General features: G+C 42.9%; 1 protein-coding gene across 3 annotated transcripts in view; it reads right to left on the reverse strand.

Moving 5' to 3' along the window:
* Positions 1–20,357, reverse strand: part of LOC124284924 (muscarinic acetylcholine receptor M1-like) — a 232,592-nt gene that overhangs the window by 36,529 nt on the left and 175,706 nt on the right. The window contains exons 1-2 of one of the 3 annotated variants that reach the window (XM_046721055.1): positions 11,722–12,484; positions 5,105–5,182 (exon numbers count right to left, since the gene is read on the reverse strand). The gene's annotated coding sequence lies outside the window, so the exon portion shown is untranslated. Of the gene's footprint in view, positions 1–5,104; positions 5,183–11,721; positions 12,485–20,357 lie in introns of those variants that run through there. The other 2 variants (XM_046721054.1, XM_046721056.1) reach the window with 2 other exon arrangements.

The raw sequence follows: 20,357 nt of genomic DNA on the forward strand, positions 1-20,357 counted from the left end.
GCATTGTTTGCGAAACGACTGGGTGGATGATCCGACAACATGGCCAGGCATAACTTTCACGGATATTTATTTCTATCTGATAGACACACCAGGTCAGTTCACCCACGAATCTATGAGGGCCTTCAAGTCACTGAAAGCATATGAAATGTGGAAAGTGGACACGTTTATCCCATACCACAAAGTCGACGACAAGTCACCTCTGTGTTTGATGAGAACAAAGGTTATTCCTTCTCAGCGCCTACGTGAGAAACCACACCAGCCATGGGTCTGCATCAACAAGGCACATGGAACAGTGTACTGTGCACATTGCACATGTATGGCATGGTATGTAATTATATCTGTTACGAAATAATAAATCATCTGAGTTTATTTTGTATAGTTTAATTTTAACTGTATTTTAAAACCTGTTAACTATCTATTTGTCATAATACTAAAATTATAATTTTTTAAAGAAAATATGTAAAAAAAACCTATTTGTCACATTTTTATACATCATTATAATTTTTCAGACTAGGGGGGTGGGGTGGGGTGCAGTCACATAGCAGCACTGCTGTTTAAGGTGGATATGGCAGTGCGAGCTGGACTTACATCAAAGGCATGCACAAGTGATGCCTGCAAGTGGAATTCTGGAACATATGTGGTATGATGACAACGAAAAAGTAGACATTGTTTGATATACATAGAACATATTTAATTTGGTGTGATGACAGAGTAGAAAGTAAATTGTTTGATATGCATAGAACATATTTGGTATGATGACAAAGAAGTAAATGTAAATTGTTTGATATGTATAGAAGATATTTGGTGTAATGACAGAGAAGAAAATGTAAATTGTTTGAAATGTATAGAAGGTATTTGGTGTAATGACAGAGAAGAAAATGTAAATTGTTTGAAATGTATAAAAGATATTTGGTATGACAGAGAAGAAAGTGTAAATTGTTTGATATGCATAGAACATATTTGGTATGATGACAGAGTAGAAAGTATTTTTGATATGCATGATGATGAAAGAAGAAAGTGTAAATTGTTTTAAATATATAGAACATATTTGGTATGATGACAAGAAGAAAGTGTAAATTGTTTGATACATGTAGAGCATATTTGGTGTGATGACAAAGAAGAAAGTGTAAATTGTTTGATACATGTAGAGCATATTTGGTATGATGACAAAGAAGAAAGTGTAAATTGTTTGATACATGTAGAGCATATTTGGTGTGATGACAAAGAAGAAAGTGTAAATTGTTTGATACATGCAGAGCATATTTGGTGTGATGACAAAGAAGAAAGTGTAAATTGTTTGATACATGTAGAGCATATTTGGTATGATGACAAGACAAGTCACTCCGAGTCCCCGTGGCGCGATCAGTACAATTACGCCACATATAGACATGGGGGAAATGAAACGTAAAGTGACTACGAGAACTGAGAGTGGGAAGCGTGTTACACGCTCATTTGGATGGCAGGTGTGTAATTAAGCTTACAAAAACTAACAAGTGTACAGTCACTTACAGAATTTTTCTTCATATGCTATGAATTCTTAATGCATACAAACTGAATAACCCATGCCTGGAGTCACAGACGAGATTAAGTAAGTACCCCACGTGACATGACCGTGGCCAGCATAACTGCTACAGAACTTACATTGTATTCCCGTGCGTCTGCCAATGTGGGCACAGTGCGCTGGTAAATAATCGACAATGAATATTAAGTAGTGTCATGCATAAATTGTACTAAATATGGTAGGCACAGCAACATCATCCACCACGCCCCTTGCTTTTCACGACGTAAAGAGAGGGCAGAGAGTGAAAGAAGGGACTGGGGACACAGAAAGGTCGGGGGGGGGGGTTATTTAATTTTATTAGGTTTTTGTTGAAGATGTACCACAAGTCTATATTCGTGTAAGATATATGAATCGGGAAACTGACAATTGAAACACTAATTCTCAGGGGAGGATTTGTTATACGGCAAGGAATTCAAAGGGCTCCATCCGTCACTTGTTCCTCCACGGTGGCAGATGTCGGGATATTACCCGCTATAGAAACCACCCACTCCATGTATTGTTGGTCTAGCCCGGCATTCAGTGTCCAATGGTGCATGCAAAATGGTGTTTCTATTTTAGTTTTTAAAACTGCGAAGACAAATATCACTCAAAGACTTAAATATGTTCAGTTGGGTCTTCACTCCAGCTCTTTACAAGCTGCAAGGGCGAATGTCCTTGATAAATTCGTCTTCACACCAAGTAATAGTCCGCCCAAAATAGTTTTCGAATGCTCGACAAATTCGTGTTGGAAGACAAAACGAGACTCATGTGGTTCTGAGTACCGATTTGTCTTCATCTTGCATCAGTAAAACACGTGCTTAACGATCGCCAATTCACCCGAGTTAAGTACGCCAATTTTACACAAAACCTACATTATCTACTGTCGGAATGGAGAAAATTGTCCTCTGTCAAGTTGCATTTAAATAAGTGTTCGAAGCGTGACAAATTGGCGCATCAATATTTCATTACCGAGTACTGGCAACTATTGATCGCACGGGGAGTTGTGTGACTGCACTCGAACAGCTCGACTATGACGTTAAGATGAGTAAACCCTGCACATGTCCTACCTGTTAAAGGTAGAAATTAGAAATACCATAGCGTTCGTAAACACGCTTAGCCTACAGAGAGTTCTGTTTCAACATTTTTGCATTCATTCCTGCAGTACGCCAACACGTAGAGGGGGATGCACAAGTAACTTTCTATTCTTAAATGAGTGAGTGAGTGAGTTAAAAATTAACGTCAGTTCGGCAATATTTCAGCCATATAGTGACGACAAAGGTTGTACATACACAATGAATACAAGTAGTTAAATAACCAGTCATCGGCGGATTGTAAAATAACTGGAGTATCACAAAAAGAGTTAAAACTAACCAGCATATATCTTTAAAAGTAGAAACATATTTTGGACAATACAATGTAACAATGTAACAATCGCCAACAATTGAAGGTAGGTCACTATACCAGGGCCCATGGGGACTTAATCTATTCTTAAAGGCTGATGGAGGACAGTTATTGTTTTCATGGAGAGTTACGAGAATATTCATCTCCTTAAAACACATCCCTACAAAACATAGTCTTGTGGATAAACATATTAAAAGTAATAAATCAGAACTGTTTGTACCTTGTATTGACACTGTGTAAGTTTCCCTTGCTTTGATGCACGTGAAGTACGTTTCCTGTCGCCGTTGCACGTGCACCAACGTCCATTATGAAATTATTTATAATACTTGGAGTCCTTATTCTCGTAACGTTCGTAGCACTAAGAATTCTTAAACAATGGACTCAAGAAGTTCGTAGGGCTACGAACGTTTCGAGAATAGCTAGCCTGAACTAGTATTTGCCCAGTCGTGTACATGCCGGCGGACATAATGATATATATATGCACCACATTATATAAGTATTATTTCTGGAGGTCTCAAGGATTGTGCACATGTTCGACAATTCTCACCGATTCATTATACCTTTTTGCCGACATGTGTCGCTGTAGCAGAGATTGGTTATTAGACGTCCTCAAACCAAACGATGTGGATTCGAACCCAGTTCGATCAAACTTGACGCACTTGTCAGGGTATTAATAGAATAGTTCCGTCTATTCCAGGTGAGAAATATTTGAAATGCTGGTGGAATGTTTATAATTATCAAACACATGTCCATTCCTTACAAGTAAACAACAGAATGTCGCCACAGAGGCGATCAGATATCCCGACGGTTATCATATGCTACATACGAAGGTGTTATCGTATATATGTCACGCTATACATGGACGAATGTGTTTAGACAACGAAGAGGTCACCTTTATGTCTTTTATTTGACTAGGGGGTTATCGTATACATACCATAGACGAAAGGGTTATATTCATATTTTGCAAAGGGTTATCTTTGATACTGTGGACGCAAGTACAGTGTGCACGGAGGTCCTCTGTCACTATGGACGAGAGGGTATCTTACAGGTTAGCAGACGGTTGGTTGGTGTGTTGTTTAACGCCGCACTCAGCAATATTCCAGCTATATGGCGGCGGTCTGTAAATAATCGAGGCTGGACCACACAGTCCAGTGATCAACAGCATGAGCATCGATCTACGCAGTTGGGATACGATGAGATGTGTGAACCAAGTCAGCGAGCCTGACCACCCGATCCCGTTAGTCGCCTTTTACGACAAGCATGGCTTACTGAAGATCAATTCTAACCCGGATCTTCACGGGAGACAAGCATGAGTTGCTGAAAATCAATTTCTAACCAGGATATTAACCAGAAGAAAGGAAATAAACAACTTGTAGCGCGAATATATAGTATTAATATGGTGAAAAAGTATGTGTTCCATTCTGATATTCATCATATACCACAGAACACATATAACCACTGTTTACCCATGCACTGAGGAACTGATGGCACGTGGACATACAGCCACGTGTATCAAATGTCAGTGGACCACAACTTGATTCGTGGCCGGAAATACCCCTTCTACGAAGAAATGAAAACTTAGACGGAAGTTTGTACTGCAGCATGTTTTGTCAGCACTGACAGTAAGCCCTATCCATTAGAAAACACTTAACACGCCATGTTGTAGAGTATTTCAGGGTTTGGGGACGTCAGAATGTAACTTCACCCAACCTGTTGTATTATCTTTCCTTCCCTAAAGCAACAAACTGTTGAAGTAACTATTTATACCTTGATTCTGATAACCATGTTTGTTACACTACACGCTGGGGATGTTCGGGAGCAAGTGACTGCATTTAAAATATCCCATTGACCGAACCACGTGAGCTGTACGGGGATTATTATCGTGTGCGATATATTGATTGCATTGTAAGGACGAATATAACATTCTTAAATGTTGCGCTAACTCATCCATCGAACATATCAATGGCTTTAAGTTCATTCGAAATATCAAGTACATACTTCAAAGGACGTGAAGCAAGCAAATGTATTATTTCTATGTAAAGGTCATCACGACTCGATGTTGAACAGAGCGCTCAGCCATGGGGATCGCACAGGCAGGGCATCCTCAGTAATCACACGCCTCATCAAGTTTGTTGCGCTAAGACGTTTCCCAGTGTGACCTACCTGCACGAGAGCACGCTGATATAGGCTGGTGAACAGCAGCTGTAAGATATTCCATGACTGCCAGTGGGCGAACACCATCTGTAGACAAGACAACACAGGCTACAATCACGGATGTCACACCCCGGAAATGGACATCAAACGTTATAGTATGCAATGTACATTTACACGTTCATAATCAGGCAATTCGATGCTTGTGAAATCGACAATCATTATGTAGTCCAGGGCTAGGCTCCTCCCTTGAAGTGTTACCGGTAGTGGACGGATTGGAACGTGTTTGCGCTTTTGATGAAATACGTTTGATGTAACCGGTCACGGATATCATTCTGTTTGTGTGACGGCTGTGACAGGATACGCTCACCTTTGTGCGGACACCTGGTGTCAGGACTGTTTGATGGTGCGTAGCATACACATGACTGTCATATAGTCGGAATGATGCAAAAGACTGTGATTGCAGCAGAGATATTTGTGGCGTGTATAATAATCATAAACATTGCAGTTGTTGCTCTTATTTTTCACAAAAGAAACTACACGAACACTGTTCATGTATGGCATTAACTTGGCGACCAGGACCATTACACAGTAGAAAGGTAGCTGTAATTGTCAAACAGCATGCTTATTTCCGGGACACGGTCTTGACTGAAGATTCGTAAGTTGGTTGATCCGGTTTGACTAACTGGATACCAAGATGTAGGTAAACCAGAAGTCGATGTAGGATACCAAGATGTAGGTAAACCAGAAGTCGATGTAGGATACCAAGATGTAGGTAAACCAGAAGTCGATGTAGGATACCAAGATGTAGGTAAACCAGAAGTCGATGTAGGATACCAAGATGTAGGTAAACCAGATAATAAACCAGAAGTCGATGTCGATGTAGGATACCAAATGTCGATGTAAACCACCAAATGTAGGTAAACCAGAAGTCGATGTAGGATACCAAGATGTAGGTAAACCAGAAGTCGATGTAGGATACCAAGATGTAGGTAAACCAGAAGTCGATGTAGGATACCAAGATGTAGGTAAACCAGAAGTCGATGTAGGATACCAAGATGTAGGTAAACCAGAAGTCGATGTAGGATACCAAGATGTAGGTAAACCTGAAGTCGATGTCTCATGAGCACAATGAATTGTACACTTGGGAATTCTCCAGTATCTATATTTCAGTCTGGATGTAAGTGGCGATCGTTAACAACCTTGATCGTCTAATTCCTGCAGATAATGTCACGTCACAGTCTATACTTTCCTAAAAAGGCAAACATTACAGAAAATGATAGTTACATGTACAATGATTGACTTTCTCACTTTCCTCATAAAGTGTTTCAAACGAAACACACAGCTTTAAGGAAAACCCGACTGTTTCCAACGCTATAATTATATTGGCATCAGGCTCCAGTTAAACTGTTTTGCTGCATTTGTGTTTGAAAAAAGTGAAACACCGGAGTACGTTATTGTGGAATTACTGACTAAGTATCTCATTGCTCGCTTCGCAAACCATCGCAAATGTCGACATAGAGAACACGACATTTACTCACCAAACTTAAGTCTTTTAAGACATTATATTCACCATATACAAGTAGTTCGTGAGATTATATTCACCAAATACAAGTCTATCGAAACACTATATTCAGCAAATACAAATCGTTCGAGACAATATATTCACCAAATACAAGTCGTTCAAAACATTATATTCACCAAATACAAGTCTATCGAAACATTATATTCACCAAATACAAGTCGTTCGAGGCATTATATTAACCAAATACAAGTCGTTGGAGACATTATATCCACCAAATACAAGTCGTTCAGGACATTATATTCACCAAATACAAGTCTATCGAGAAATTATATTCACCAAATACAAGTCGTTTGAGACATTATATTCACCATATACAAGTCGTTCGAGACATTATATTCACCAAATACAAGTCTATCGAAACATTATATTCAACAAATACAAGTCTATCGAAACACTATATTCACCAAACACAAGTCGTTTGAGACTACTTTGGCATAGTTTAGTAGTCTTCTATATACGACATTCTAAGTAGAAACGACACGTGTCCTTAAGCTGTTGTAGCAATATTAGCTGTTTTACTGACAATGACTACACTTATTTGTAAACGTGACATCCTTCAACTACATTTGATTGTCGCTTGGTGAAAATTTGATTGTCGCTTGGTGAAAAGAAGTGTTTGTGACACCTGTCCGTTCTGCCGTGAATTCTACTTCTAGTACTGACGGTGTGAACGTTTTACCATTATCACACAGGCTGGCAACAAACGTATCAGTCTCCTGCTAAGCAAGTTACATGTACAAAGTTTGCTGTTGTAATCGATGGCAAAATATTTGTATTTCTTCTTGTTTTTGTTTTTCATGAGGCTATAAAACAAACAAATCACTTTGGGTATCTGGCGCAATATGATCCCTTGCTTTTAATGTTGACAGTATAGAATATCATAGGGGTTCTTTTCGATCTACAGACAATCATCAATACACGTGTAACGGAAATGTTTATTTTTTATGAAAGTTATAACGTCAACTATTTCCCTTCAATAGTTTGAATTTACAATATCATCATGTAAAGACCAAACCAGTTAAACGATCTATATAGCATATGTTGTAAAATTGCAAACAAGTATGTCTGTGGTTTCAGTTCATTTTCCCCTTTCCAGAAATTAGGCTCAGTTAAAGATTTGGTAATGCTGCAATATTAGGAAAATAGTACACGTTAACCATTTCATCTTGTAGTTTTGACACATTTCGTCACATGGGTTATGATTCCGTTTACTAAATTCTTATAAAATGATATCAAGACTTTAATCAAAATATTGTGGCCCTGTGATCACCGCTGTGCTGCGTCACTCATGCCCTTATCAAAGGCGAAGGATAAAAAGGTAGCATTGTTATATTTAAATAGACTGGTATTTACCCTAATTGGAAGGACAATTAATCATGATGACTGCATTCTGACTAACAATTTGCAGAAGATCAGAGTCGACGTAATCAGACTGTAATTAGTCACATCTGCAGTGAGTCAATCACAAACAGCTGATAAGTATGTCGTTACTGCACCGTCAGCATCTCCATGATGCGCTTCGATAACTTACCGTTATGTTCCAACGTCCATCAATAATTACCTACACGGTTCGATGCACCCTCATCGCCTCCCACAGTAACGAAATGCAGTAATTGATGCTACTTAAAGTGCAGTCATCGCAGGAATATATCAGATGAATATGTATCAGTTGCTGAATTGGCATATGTGCATTGCTACTGCTGACCAACTGACCAGAGCGCGGGCTTCACGTCAGCTGTCTCTGTCAATATCATATGACACATTTCCCCAGTAACTATCAATACTGCAAGTTTAGGAGCTGTTGAGACTGCTGACAATCGGTTCACTATCTGTCTCTGCATGGTGGCCCATCAATACAGTCAATATTAACGCATTAAGGGTGATCAGTTTCAAATCAGTTGGATCATTATCAACGTACAAGAAAGGCTGTCAGCCATTCAGTAGTTGCATACATGTACAGCATTAAATGTAGCTGCTTTTAACTTTTATTTGCCGTATGCATGTTCAGCAAATAAATGTGTTATTAAACTTATTTTACAGTTAAAAGGCATTATCTTTGTAAATTAAAGAGATAAATCTCTTTCAATAATGCTGGGAAATCTCTGCTGAAAGCAGAATTCTTGTCTCGTTGTCCATTCCGTCTGGATACTTAACATGTGCTCAAAGAGTCTATCTATACCAGGTGGTCCCGAAAAGGTGAACGTATACTACCCTACCGGTTGCCTTTGTCACAAACACATGGTGGGGCAAGTCAATTGTTCACCTGAAAAATCACAGGACCATAATATTCAAGTTAAAATAAGGAATTGCATGGGACATTGATTTTGTCACTATACTTCCAGAACATACAATATCCAAACCGACGTCCTGTTCCACCAGGTATAGAATAAACGGTGCTACAATGAGTATTCCTGAACACTGAGAGACAATGAATTGAATACGACCATTGTCCCAATCCCCTCAGCTGAAGCCACTCACTGCATATCGAGGCAGCTCCGTCATCATCAATACACAAATATCATCCAGGGGCATCTCTGTCAACCAGCTCCAGCATGACAAAAGCCTTGAAGCAATTTACAGTACAACATAGTGGGACCTAATCATAACCTGACGAATCTGACCAAAGTAATTGTACTTTATGTTGCAGAGAGCGTGGTAATCTATACTCACTGGGCAGCTTCTGCAGAGCTTGCCGTGCGTTGTGTTCTTGTGTTTGTATCTGCACAGCATCGGGTGATTACTAGCATACCTAATAGGGCAATATCCCAATTGTTGCTTGCTTCTAGGTTTTACTGGGTGTGTTAAGTGGAGTTTCACTCCATAGAGCTTTCAAGCAAAGGCGGTAACGACCCTTTGTATCTGATCTTTTGAATGAAGTATTCTGTTCTGATTCGTGTGAGATATTGGAACACGGTGGCAGTAGGCTGACTGGGTGCTGTCAGCTAGGACCACGCCAACAGAACATTGCTACATTGAGCGTGACTCATGACACTACATGTACACTACAGGCCTGGGGTGCCACCTATATACACTGCAGGTCTGTGGGGGCACCTATGTACACTACAGGCCTGGGGGGTGCCACCTGTATACACTACAGGCCTGGGGGGTGCCACCTGTATACACTGCAGGCCTGTGGGGGCACCTATATACACTACAGGCCTGGGGGGTGCCACCTGTATACACTGCAGGTCTGTGGGGGTGCCACCTGTACATACTGCAGGTCTGGGGGGTGCCACCTGTATACACTGCAGGCCTGAGATGCCACCTGTATACACTACAGGTCTGTGGGGTGCCACCTGTATTCACTGCAGGTCTGTGGGTGCCACCTGTATACACTGCAGGTCTGTGGGGTGCCACCTGTATACACTGCAGGTCTGGGGGGTGCCACCTGTATACACTACAGGCCTGGGGGGTGCCACCTGTATACACTGCAGGCCTGTGGGGGCACCTATATACACTACAGGCCTGGGGGGTGCCACCTGTATACACTGCAGGTCTGTGGGGGTGCCACCTGTACATACTGCAGGTCTGGGGGGTGCCACCTGTATACACTGCAGGCCTGAGATGCCACCTGTATACACTGCAGGTCTGTGGGGTGCCACCTGTATACACTGCAGGTCTGTGGGGTGCCACCTGTATACACTGCAGGTCTGTGGGGTGCCACCTGTACATACTGCAGGTCTGTGGGGTGCCACCTGTACATACTGCAGGTCTGGGGTGCCACCTGTATACACTGCAGGTCTGTGGGGTGCCACCTGTACCTGTACCTACACTGCAGGTCTGTCCACCTGTCTGGGGTGCCACCTGTACATACTGCCAGGTCTGTGGGGTGCCACCTGTATACACTGCAGGTCTGAGGGGTGCCACCTGTACATACTGCAGGTCTGTGGGGTGCCACCTGTATACACTGCAGGTGTGTGGGGTGCCACCTGTATACACTGCAGGTCTGGGGTGCCACCTGCCACCTGTGTACATACTGCAGGTCTGTGGGGGTGCCACCTGTACATATACTGCAGGTCTGGGGGGTGCCACCTGTATACACTGCAGGCCTGAGATGCCACCTGTATACACTGCAGGTCTGGGGGGTGCCACCTGTATTCACTGCAGGCCTGAGATGCCACCTGTATACACTGCAGGTCTGTGGGGTGCCAACTGTATACACTGCAGGTCTGGGGGTGCCACCTGTATACACTGCAGGCCTGAGATGCCACATGTATACACTGCAGGTCTGTGGGGTGCCACCTGTATTCACTGCAGGTCTGGGGGTGCCACCTGTATACACTGCAGGCCTGGGGTTGCCACATGTACATATTGCAGATCTAGGGGTGCCACCTGTATACACTGCAGGCCTGAGATGCCCCCTGTATTCACTGCAGGTCTGTGGGGTGCCACCTGTATACACTGCAGGCCTGGGGGTGCCACACCTGTACACACTGCAGACAACAGAATCACTGACACCTTTGTAACAATGTTGGTAAGAGCTGGAATAACTGCCATTAACATCGACATGGGCTACAAGAACCAGTGTGTGATGTGTAGCTAAACGCTACAAATATTTTACCATGTCTATCATGTACTTGTTTAACGATGTAGATACTGGCTACAAGTAGTATCACCATATCATCCAGCAACACGACCTACTGCTCTATGTGCATCAGTCATGCTAAACGTACAGTCTCTCTGTGCAGCTATGTGAGTATCTACCGTAAGGTAGCAATGTACATAGAAGCTACCGATATCAGCCTACTGTGTCATCAAACAATGAGTGGTTTGTGTAACGCTACAGGTAGCTGTGTTTAATGTACATACGGGATTGAGATTCACACATCGAGACAATGTCTCCCACAGTCAGCACTAAACAGTTACAAACAATGACATGCATGAGTACACACACACACATGGCACACCTATCGTTGCGCCACAATTACGCGTACACTGGGTTGGTCAACAGTAGCTTTCACAAAATGAAATGTTCAGCACAACAGATTGTATAGATATTTCTGTTACTTAGAATAAAGCACGCTGCGCCCCTAGATTTCCCTACCTTGCAGACATCAGTACTGGTTTCAGCATCTGGAGCGTGCACTCCTCATCAAGAAACACCGATATCATTCTCACTCATCCGGCAAATATGGATGTTCTATTGATGATTGCACAAACCACCTGTAGAAGTGTATCCACGAGATTGGCTGCGTCTGTGGGGACGACGGCGACACGGTGATGTCCAGCAGCACGGAGAGGATCAGGTTAGCCAGTCTGGGGCGTGGGCATACATAGGTAACAACGGGAACCACTCTGTAAGTGTTTAAACATTCCTGGAAAGAAAACCCGCCACTGAACTGCACTGATGCCTCCACGTGGAGATACAAACACTGAATAGGGTTTCTTCGTGGATGTCCGCCGATGGCCACCTGTGACTGATCGTTTCTGTTCGCCGCTAGCTGGCCGAGGATCGGCGCCGACTTCTTCAGCGAGTCTGTGAGCAGCGGACACGATACTACTGACAACCGCCGCTTACATACGTGGTGAGAGAGAGGAGCGATGGGCGGCCGTTTACTGAAGTGAGGCTAGCGGAAGAATGATCCTTCAGTCATCCTGTTAGCCTGGAAACAGAGCGACATGCTCCGATATCGCCGGAGTAATCCCTTATTAATAGTTAATCTAATCTTGGTCGGTATAATCACGCTGGAGCGATCGATCTGGCAGTTCTAGCGCCCATATTAACAGCATCACTCTGCCGGGTACACATTCGCCTTCATACCTTCCACACAGGGTGGCCATGGGGTAGGGGACACGGGAAATAGGAGCTTACTCTATACTTAATTCATTTCTTAAGCAACGAGCTGCTCTGTCTCCATGGTGTAAAATAGTTTGGAGTGAGGATCGATCAGTACATGCACTGAAATGTGGTCCGTGCGGGCACATCAACAGAGCATGCGCTGTTTGAAGCAGAAAGCGCATTGTCAAGTAACGTGTTTGCAGTCTGTACAACTATGTACCTATGATTTACCATAAGTTCAGGTGTTGCGACGGGCAAGAATTTGCTGAGGGTGTGCATTGTGATACCCAGTAAGACCACTCTTGTACACCAAGCCCGTAATGGTTTTCAATCGCTCTATCTCTCCAGTTTAAAGATACACTGACAGACTGACTGAGTTTGGTTTTACGCCGGTTTTAGCAATATCACGGCGGGAAACACCAGAAATGGGCTTCACACATTGTACCCATGTGGGGTTAAAAGATACAAGGCTCCCTAATGCGAAACGCTGTCATACCCCTTTTTCTCTCAGATCATTAAAAATAGTACAATTAAGATCTAAAGATCCTTTTCTATGTAACTCATCAAGCGTATTGCAGGTGGTGAGATACAGGTACACTGCTGTGAGGCAGTAATACCGCGTCTTCCGTCTTCATTGTACTGCCTGCGCAACCTCGGAATGAAAACATCCCACCACCTCATAGAGGATGTGCAGTGTGACACCTCTTGATACATGCCTCTACTAATCATATGTCCACCCCAAGTACATATCAGGTGTAATAGAACCACATACCGCTATATTACGGACCTTCTGCGCTTAGTTCTGTGAAGCATTTCTACAGCCACCCTCTCATCCACCCTAGCTATCACCCGGTGTACAGTACCATCCATGGTAGTTTTGATGACCTATCACAGGTAGATCTGTGAAGCACTTCTACAGCCACCTTTGGTATCACACCCGGTGTACAGTACCATCCATGGTAGTTTTGATGACCTATCACAATTAGATCTGTGAAGCACTTCTACAGCCACCCTTGGTATCACACCCGGTGTACAGTACCATCCATGGTAGTTTTGCTGACCTATCACAATTAGATCTGTGAAGCATTTCTACAGCCACCCTCTCATCCACCCTAGCTATCACCCGGTGTACAGTACCATCCATGGTAGTTTTGATGATCTATCACAATTAGATCTGTGAAGCACTTCTACAGCTACCCTTGGTATCACACCCGGTGTACAGTACCATCCATGGTAGTTTTGATGATCTATCACAATTAGATCTGTGAAGCACTTCTACAGCCACCCTAGCTATCACCCGGTGTACAGTACCATCCATGGTAGTTTTGATGACCTATCACAATTAGATGTGTGAAGCACTTCTACAGCCACCCTTGGTATCACACCCGGTGTACAGTACCATCCATGGTAGTTTTGATGATCTATCACAATTAGATCTGTGAAGCACTTCTACAGCCACCCTTGGTATCACACCCGGTGTACAGTACCATCCATGGTAGTTTTGATGACCTATCACAATTAGATCTGTGAAGCACTTCTACAGCCACCCTTGGTATCACACCCGGTGTACAGTACCATCCATGGTAGTTTTGCTGACCTATCACAATTAGATCTGTGAAGCATTTCTACAGCCACCCTCTCATCCACCCTAGCTATCACCCGGTGTACAGTACCATCCATGGTAGTTTTGATGATCTATCACAATTAGATCTGTGAAGCACTTCTACAGCTACCCTTGGTATCACACCCGGTGTACAGTACCATCCATGGTAGTTTTGATGACCTATCACAATTAGATCTGTGAAGCACTTCTACAGCCACCCTTGGTATCACACCCGGTGTACAGTACCATTCATGGTAGTTTTGCTAACCCATCACAGGTAGATCTGTGAAGCACTTCTACAGCCACCCTTGGTATCACACCCGGTGTACAGTACCATTCATGGTAGTTTTGCTAACCCATCACAGGTAGATCTGTGAAGCACTTCTACAGCTACCCTTGGTATCACACCCGGTGTACAGTACCATCCATGGTAGTTTTGATGACTTATCACAATTAGATCTGTGTATCAGCCACCCTTGGTATCACACCCGGTGTACAGTACCATCCATGGTAGTTTTGATGACCTATCACAATTAGATCTGTGAAGCACTTCTACAGCCACCCTTGGTATCACACCCGGTGTACAGTACCATCCATGGTAGTTTTGATGACCTATCACAATTAGATCTGTGAAGCACTTCTACAGCCACCCTTGGTATCACACCCGGTGTACAGTACCATCCATGGTAGTTTTGATGACTTATCACAATTAGATCTGTGAAGCATTTCTACAGCCACCCTTGGTATCACACCCGGTGTACAGTACCATCCATTGTAGTTTTGTTGATCTATCACAATTAGATCTGTGAAGCATTTCTACAGCCACCCTTACCCCCGGTTCTACCCCTAGTGTATTGTACCACTCACCGCAGCACAGTAGGCCTTCAGCTGATAGTTTTCGGTACATTTCTCCGGCCACATTCACGTCCACTATTCCCCGCAGTATGTAATACACCAACCAGTCGTAGCCGTATTGCAAGCTTGTTGCCCCAGTGCTACAGCCCCCACCACCTCTGTTCCAGTCTGCCTCGGGGGAGAAACGTGTACAGTAGCATGTGAAAATGATTGTTGTTTGTGACTGTGTTCGATAGATGGCGTGCATCCTACAGTGATAGGAAATAACCGCCTTGTTACTTCATTCAAGCCTATTCATACAAGCCAACAGCATCAATTATTAACGCCATCATTCGGAAGCTTACTTTAGCTGTATTTTTACTTATGACCACCAATTCACTAATGAAATTGACATTTGCGATCATGTGTTCTGAGGCCCTGGTGTCACCTGGTGGGGAGATGAGAAATGAAATATACATACTATGTGACGAGTTGAAGAAAAATTGAATCCTAGTTGATTGATGTGGATTTACTTTAGACTTTATTGCACAAGGCACTTGACGAACAGAACACGTATGTCGATTGATAACAGCTGAATATCTACTGAATACATTTTGGCAAATGTTGATTTTGCGAGGTGTTATAGGCAGGCTCACCCTTTCGTCTGCTGTCCCTTTATGAAAACATAACTCTCATGGACATATGCCTGAAGCTGTAAATGTCTACTTAAATAACACAGGGAAATATTGTTCGTTTCTTCTCACCTCGAACCTGTTTCCCTGGGCCTGTAGTTCGCTAGCTGTACATGACGACATTTGTGCGGATATTTCAATTGTAACGTGACAGTAAAACCGCATATTGTTCAACAATGATTAGTTTAGAAAATATTAGATTAGAACAAGCTTGAGAAAACTACCAGTTAGGACTGGTGTCTCCAGCCTGTACCACTCAATTGAGTAATAAATGACAGCATGACTGCTTGCACAGTATGTTTCGTTCAGGACAGTTCCATGGTTTAGTCACTTATATTATTAGAACTACAGGGCCCGATACCCACTGCGAAATTATATTGGCCAACCGATCCCCTTTTGCCAGTTGCACTTAGTTTCGCTCCCTGCGATCCCAGGCTATACTTAATGTGTAACTACCCCGCCTCAAGTTATTCATAATGAATCTCCATCGCATTTGTTCCGGCGACAAATGAAGCCCAGTCGCTCGATATTGAACAACACCTGTAATTTATTCCTTCAACAAAACAACATATGGTGCTAAATCTTGTCACATCCTTCACACAGACGCATTGAGGAGATTCACAGTCAATTCTCGTTGTGAATACGTTGTGAGTAGCACAAGGGAACCTCACATACTACAATGTCTTCTCATCACATTTCAAATTACAATTTGTAAGCAAAATCACTGTTGGCTATTCAGCCTGTAATTTGACGTCAAAATAGCATTTGTATCGATGTCTAATGGTCAGGCATCGATTCCAGAAAAACTCTAATTTCATCGTAAATCTAGATTACCTCTATATATAACATTCATTACATTCAAGAAGTATACACCATTCTGTAGTTGTAGATGCATCTCTCTATTCGTCTAACCTACTTACGGGCAAATTGGCAATCACAGAGAGTCTGAAATCTACGATTGAACAGACAAAGCAACTTGCATGACACACACATCGCGAGGTGTGTAACATTGGCTGTTTGTTTCCTCCCATCTACGATTTGTTTGCCGTGCCGACGATTAAAATGAAATAGCAAATCAGTTATTTGTTGCGAACCCGTTTTAATTTATACTGAACGATCACAGCTATGCCCACTCAGTACCACTTGTTTGTACAACTGCCTATAAAATGGAACAACAATTAAGTCATTGGTATCTGCTTAATTAAGTTACTTTATCTGAATGATTAAAAAGACATACATTATCGATTGATCCTGAAACTGGCAGACTGTGAGCTAATGGAACGCAAAACAGGGCTGCTACTTCTAGTTGTACACTGTAGCATGGCCGAGAGCAGGAACAACCCAGGTCGACAAAACGTTAGAGAAGACGCACGTCTTCTCCTCCCCAAAACGGACGGGCACACTGTTTAGGGACTTTAGCTTGAATGCACCCAAAGTTAAGAAATTCAGTATAATGATCCATTTAATATTACGCACGAAGCAAGAGTTCTGATGATTGTGTTTCTTTTCAATTCCTTGAAGTACAAAGTAGCACCTGCAGAAACAGGGAACAATCTCTGACTGCAGTTCCAGGGAACATAATTACTGATTTTGAGTTATAGGTAAGTGCATGTCCGTATTAAATCTATGACAGTATATTTTATGCAACATGACTGACTGACTGAGTTTAGTTTTACGCCGCTTTTAGCAATATTCCAGCAATATCACGGCGGGGGACACCAGAAATGGGCTTAACACATTGTGCCCATGTGGGGAATCGAACCCGGGTCTTCGGCGTGACGAGCGGACGCTTTAACCACTAGGCTACCCCACCGCCCCTTATGCAACATGATACTGTGATAGTGTCACTGAGGCGAGAGACCCATCTGTGTTGAAAACAACTGAAGTCTTATCACACACCAACGACATTTTCCAAATGCTTCTTTCACATTTAAACTCTTTATGTTTAACTTGGATGTCTGTTAGTTTAGTTAGAAATACAACTTATCCACACACACACATCACACACAAGGATGGGTCCATTAGCAGCTGAGCAGCTGGCTGTATCCGCCTGTTTGGTAATCCTTTTATGCAGTGACGAGACTCCAGTTCCTGGTCAGTGTCAGGGGTTTGACTTACAAGACGTCAGCATCATGCCACTTTCAGCACCGCGCCAGCAATGACGTAAACGACACTTTGTAATGGTTTTCTATGCCGCCCCTTCTCCCATCATTAATAAGAGATAAACGTTCGTCACGTGTGATAAAGGACAGGGAAGAGGACACGGCAGCAGCAACATTGAGACCGAGATCACGTTAATAGTGTCTCGCTTGATCGTGACGTCACTTCAATGACTAGTTAAATACAAAATGTTATTTTAAGACCTTTGGGACAAACCCGCACTATGCAAGACTGAATACCTATTCATCACTTGGTTTCAATGACATGCTTCGTTTCACAAATATAACAGCTTGTTGTTTCAAACCTATATCACCTTGACACTCTGTGACGTCATGGTGTTCACTGCCAGCGCTAGTGTTATCACATAAAATTTTAATGAACGAACTTTTGGGAATCAACAACGATCAATTACCGACATAACAGAGTCCTTCATGGTGACTGCGTGACAACCTAAATCAGAATATATATACAAACATAATTATTAAAAATCCACATCAACAATATTGTTTACCGTCATAATTGATAATAGAAGTAAAGTACCAAACAGAGGGCAACTGGATCAAAAAGTGTGTAATTGATTGAATATTGACTACGTAATATGGTACGCGGGTGGATTGATTGGTAGGGGTTGTTGAATGGGGCGTGGAATCGGAGAAGGTTGCGTAGTTGTGTGCACGTACGTTGGGGCACGTGTGTCTTCTCCAGCCCGCAATCCCCTATTCAGCCTACCGTCAAAGAATGTGGCACTGTCTGGTATATGTGGCACTGTCTGGTATATGCGGCACTGTCTGGTATATGTGGCACTGTCTGGTATATGCGGCACTGTCTGGTATATGTGGCACTGTCTGGTATATGCGGCACTGTCTGGTATATGTGGCACTGTCTGGTATATGCGGCACTGTCTGGTATATGTGGCACTGTCTGGTATATGCTTACGCCTTGGCTGTGGTTGACACCGGGTTGGTCTCAGGTATATCTTGGTTTGTACCCTGTATGGTTATTCATCCTCACCAAATACGTTTACCATAATATTCAACTTAATCAGGGCAAATGGCCGTAAAATGGTTAATTTTCCTTGGTGCCACGGCCGCTTTCTGGTTCGCGACAGTGTTTAGACAAGAATGGATCTACCCTCGAGAATAGATTGTCTTTACGCATGGTCGTGCTGCCGGCAGCCATCTATTGATGTCGACTTATATGCCTTCTAACATACTTCCGTTTAGCGATCAAATAGTGCACATTTAGGGGATAGTCTCTAAGCGCATCTAGAAGCAGCTACCGAACCACGCGGATGAATCCAGCTAAAATAGTCCCACAGGATCAATTATCTTTCCGCCTGATTGGCTAGAAGGTGATAAGTCCTCGGTCCGCTACGACAATTGTCGCGAAAACGTTCAACCAATCAGGCATCTCGGTAGCTGAACAGCGCGTTTCCTTTCGTGCGTAGCTCGCATGACCTTAGATGTAATCTACAAACTCCATGGAATAAACGTGGACACTTACATGCACTCAGGACATGAATGTTTTCCGAGCGTACAAATCACATACCGCTGATTTACTAGGTTAGTGGGACGTTGTTGGAGATACACATGAAAACTTCTACACTTTGCCATGGCGCTAAACACAATGTGCTACCTAATTCATTGTAGCGTTACCGCCGTTGTTAATTTTTTAGCCCAGGAGTATTTCGGCCATGGGTCCTCCTGCCTCACCGAGAAATTAGACCTTAATCCACATTAAGTGACAATTTTGCAGAGGTTGTTTTTTGTCCCTTTCGAAGTTTGCTGCGGATGCAATTATTTTTACTCGGTATTCAGTTTTGATCATTACTATTGTGAGGGGAAACGTCACCCGTGATATTTCAGTGGCACGCCCACAGTGGACTACACCAGACATAGAAACCCCCTAGATTTGCATCTTATAGAGGCGATGATAAAGCCTAAACACTACGTCTGATTGCAGTCTAGAGTTGTGTGTCTGCCGCACGTGTGTTGGTTTCAGTTGCCGTGATCCCGGACGTTGATGGCTGGTGTCGGTGTGGAAGGGGTTTCACCTGTCCGTGCTCCTCGCTCCCGTCAAGATATAGACCGCTGTCAGCCCGCTGTACCATCAACTCTACAACTGTTGCAGAAACGCCAGTGGAGAAGAAACCGAAGATAGACGTTCTATTTCAGAAACAGGTTGGAGCGAATTAAACACACTCTATGGCGACATTAACACTGGCAACGCAAGGTGTCTGATTACAAGTAGGCTTTTACCATACAACGTATTAATTAATAGTTGGCTTGAAGTCAGATCCCAGCAGATTAAGACAACGATGGAGATGACCACAAAGAGAATAGATGTGAGACCCGTAGCATAAAGCGTTCGACATCAAGACCAAGATGGCCCTGACACCGAGTCAGACAATATCACCAAATGAAAGTCTTCGGTTGATGACCCCGTTTCAACTGTTTCTGTTCTGACAGAAGGCTGATCCTTTTCAGAAACTGTTGTCGTTGTGTTAGTTTTCACTTGTAATTGTTGCCACGGACAACGGAGATATGAATAGAATATGGTCGCAGCAACGCGAGATATAACTTTTTATGCCTCGTCACTGTCGTGTGGCTGAG

The sequence above is a fragment of the Haliotis rubra genome, unplaced genomic scaffold (assembly GCF_003918875.1).
Source record: "Haliotis rubra isolate DU_JTF1 unplaced genomic scaffold, ASM391887v1 Scf348, whole genome shotgun sequence".
Taxonomy (NCBI): domain Eukaryota; kingdom Metazoa; phylum Mollusca; class Gastropoda; order Lepetellida; family Haliotidae; genus Haliotis; species Haliotis rubra.